This window comes from Dermacentor variabilis, unplaced genomic scaffold (genome assembly GCF_050947875.1).
Source record: "Dermacentor variabilis isolate Ectoservices unplaced genomic scaffold, ASM5094787v1 scaffold_13, whole genome shotgun sequence".
NCBI classification, from domain to species: Eukaryota; Metazoa; Arthropoda; class Arachnida; order Ixodida; family Ixodidae; genus Dermacentor; species Dermacentor variabilis.
The window spans coordinates 19,536,555-19,540,500 of NW_027460291.1; the positions used below are offsets into that span (position 1 = coordinate 19,536,555).

At 47.8% G+C, this 3,946-nt stretch overlaps 1 pseudogene; it reads right to left on the bottom strand.

Moving 5' to 3' along the window:
• Positions 1 to 1,773: 1,773 nt before the first annotated feature.
• Positions 1,774 to 3,649, bottom strand: LOC142566619 (uncharacterized; annotated as a pseudogene).
• Between the last annotated feature and the right edge of the window lie 297 nt (positions 3,650 to 3,946).

A 3,946-nucleotide genomic window follows, 5' to 3' on the forward strand; every position in this document is an offset into this window, starting at 1 on the left:
CGCTTTCGAAAAGTCTAAAAATATACAGTCGGCAGTTGAAGAGCGGTCAAGAATGACGTTTAGCTTGTGCGTAAATAAAACTAGTTGTGTTTCACATGAATAAGTCTTGCGGAAGCCATGTTGCGATGGTGAAAAAAATGAGTTAGTTTCAAGAAAGCTAGCAAGATTTGAGGCAAGTATATGTTCCAACATCTTACATGGAATGGAAGTGAGCGAGATAGGGCGGTAGATATATGGAGAATGCTTGTCACCCGATTTATGGAGTGGGATCACCTTCCCAATCTTCCATTCATCAGGCAAAGAACCCTTATCTAGCGACTGTTGGAAGATCATTCCTAGGAAAATTGAAGAGTAACAGCTAGTGCTTTTCAAAAATTTCGCGTTTATTAAATCGTGTCCTGGAGCCGAAGATAGTTTTAAAGATGAGATAATTGGCACGATGCCTGCTGGTTCAATGAGTATGGGAAACATTGCTTGGTAATCGTAGTCGTGCGTGGATGGAAGAGTAATGTGTGTAGTTGATGAAAAGTTGTGCACGAAAACATCATTAAGCGCGGACGCACATTGATTAGTTGGAATAACATTTCCAGAGCTGTCGATTAAGGTTATTATGTCGTTCGCCTTGGGGTTAATGACGCGCCAGAATTTCTTGGCGTCGGTTTTAAGCATTAAAGGAAAAGGTATTGCCAAGAAAGTGATCTTTGGCTTGCTTAAGTGCGGCTACATACTCATCTGCCGCCAGTTTGTATTTGGTCCAGCGGTTTACGCTAGGTGAACGTTTGGCTAATTTGTGCAGGCGTTTCTTTTTATTAGACAGGCGCTTGAGACGGATGTTGTACCATGGGGCGTTTAGATTACATGCAATGGTGCGCAGTGGGATGTATTTGTTTGTTAGTTCAGCAATTTTTGTAGCAAACATATTCCAGTTGGTCTGAACGGTACGGCTGTCGAAGTTGTTTATAAATACGTCTAGAAAAGCAGATAATTCGGCGTTGATGGCTTCGAAATTTCCTTTCGCGTAGTCTCGAAAAGATTTGAATGTTTTACCGGCTTTTGGCCGCAAAATATTTATGTCGAACGAAAGTGCTGAATGGTCGCTCAAGCCGGGTAAATAGGTGATGTCGGAAACTAGGTCAGGCCGCGATGTTAATACAAGGTCAAGTGTGGTCTCAACGGATTCGGTAGTGCGTGTAGGTTGAGTAACAAGTTGTGAAAGTGAAAAGACAGAGCACATGTCTAAGAACTCATTGGCTAATGAAGAAAAGGGTGTAAAGTTGGAGGTTCAGTATTCCATATGATGTTCGGTAAGTTAAAATCGCCAAGCAAAAATAAAGGTAATGTAGGATGACGAGATGTAACAATATTAATGACAACATGCATCTCATTTACGAAATTAGATGAATAAGTTGGGGGGCGGTAACAAACGCCAATGATTATCTTCTGGTGATTTATTTCAATGATGGCCCAAACCGTTTCGAGGTCAGTATTGACATGAATACACTGAGATGGGAAATCTTTAGAAATGGCTAAGAGCACGCCGCCTCCCTGACGCTTTGTACGGTCACAACGATACAGTGAAAAATGGTGTGCGGTTTGAAGAATTTCGTTATCGTGAATCTGTGAATGTAGCCACGTTTCGGTAAGCACAAAAATGTCGGCGTTGCAAGTATCCAATGCAGATGCTAAGGAAGTGCGCTTATTCATGACGCTTCGAATATTTGTAAAGAACACAGATACTATGCATGATTCTCGTCCACATCCCCTCACGTTTTCCTAACTGGGCACGTGCTGGGAATTTGGATGCCCGCCGTTATCTCGTGGTTCATATGGCGCATGCTCGTTGACGATGTCTGTTGCCGGGTCATAGACGAACTGTTTTTTATTCATTATTAGTTTGGTGTACCTTAACTGGAAAGGGCATGGTTGGGGCTGGCTTTTCGCGTACTCAGTTTTTTACGGACGTGACGGGTGGCGGGCGAAAAATCTTCGGAGGTAGAAATACCCTTTTCTTTCAGCTGTGCGCGCATAGAAAGTACTTTGTCTTTTATTTTCGTGTTGGTCAATTTAACTACAATTGGGCGACACTTATTAGGCGTGTAGTGACTAATGCGATGAGCACGTTCGATTGCAGTGTCAGGCAGGCTGTCGATTACACCGGTTAGTGCTTCTCTTATGCGTGATTCGGACTGTTCCCACGATTCCCGAGAGTCACGGATGCCATGAAATATGAGGTTGTTGCGTCGCGATCTGTCCTCAAGTTCGTCAACGCGCATTAGTAAAGAGTCTAGCCGAGTTGTTTGGGCTTGAGCGGACGCCTGAATGCCAGTCATTTCATCGTGGAGATGGACTAAAGCATTTGTTTTTTCTTCAAGGTTGTCTAATCTTTTCTGGATACATTCCATTTTTGTCTCGATGTTCTTTTGACCAACCTTAATAGCCTTGACGTCGTTAACCAACTCGGCCTGACCCTTAGCAGATTGTACAGAACGAGCCTGAAGGTCTTTTAACAGCGGGAAAAGAACTTCCGTCTGCTCAGAAGGATTTGATGGCAAATTCTGCAGATCGAGTAATGCCTCAGTACGCGTAGTAGGACCGGGATTAGTTTCCACGTCACCTGAGCACAATAACAGCAACGCCATAGAGAAACAATCTGCGACAATTTCACAGAGCACTTGTTGGCACAGAAGCAATAGCAAAAATGGGTCGTCACTTTTCTTAGCATAAAGCGAAACGTTTTTACAGACCTGCGAAGTGGAAAGGTGCGCTGTATGAGCCATGGTGCTCCAAATGCTGCTTCCGTGCCAACTAAACGGACTGACGCTCGGACAGCCGCTTAAGTTGCCACTGCGATGTGACGACACGGTTGACGATGATGGTGCGCAGAAGGCTGGGCGCAGTAGTTGTAGTGGGTCGATGTGGAGATAGTTGCCGGTCTGCTGGTAGATTGTGGCCTTGCTTGATAGTAGTAGTGGTTGCGAAGGGTCATACTCCGAATACGCTGTGCACGGACACAGCAGCAGCAGGAACGCGAAGATCGCCTGCGAAGTGGGAAGGTGCGCTGTATGAGCCATGGTGCTCCAAATGCTGCTTCCGTGCCAACTAAACGGACTGACGCTCGGACAGCCGCTTAAGTTGCCACTGCGATGTGACGACACGGTTGACGATGATGGTGGGCAGAAGGCTGGGCGCAGTAGTTGTAGTGGGTCGATGTGGAGATAGTTGCCGGTCTGCTGGTAGATTGTGGCCTTGCTTGATAGTAGTAGTGGTTGCGAAGGGTCATACTCCGAATACGCTGTGCACGGACACAGCAGCAGCAGGAACGCGAAGATCGCCTGCGAAGTGGAAAGGTGCGCTGTATGAGCCATAGTGCTCCAAATGCTGGTTCCGTGCCAACTAAACGGACTGACGCTCGGACAGCCGCTTAAGTTGCCACTGCGATGTGACGACACGGTTGACGATGATGGTGCGCAGAAGGCTGGGCGCAGTAGTTGTAGTGGGTCGATGTGGAGATAGTTGCCGGTCTGCTGGTAGATTGTGGCCTTGCTTGATAGTAGTAGTGGTTGCGAAGGGTCATACTCCGAATACGCTGTGCACGGACACAGCAGCAGCAGGAACGCGAAGATCGCCTGCGAAGTGGAAAGGTGCGCTGTATGAGCCATGGTGCTCCAAATGCTGCTCCAGGCGCGAGGTTGACGAGACCTCGCGCCTGGTCGTGGGCCAGCTCATTGGGATTGATCGAAACGGGGGAGGCGTTCCGGTTCATGTGAGGCGGGCACCAAGTGATGACGTTACGGGCCGTGCTGTCTTGCGGGTCCTCAGCACCGCCGCAGCCTCGGCCGAGACCGAGCCGGCGACCTAGAGTCCGTGAAGATCTGCGTGCGCCCGGGTTCGCACAGAGCCAGCGCCACTGCGACTTGCGACCGCGTTGTTGGAGAAGTATGGGAGA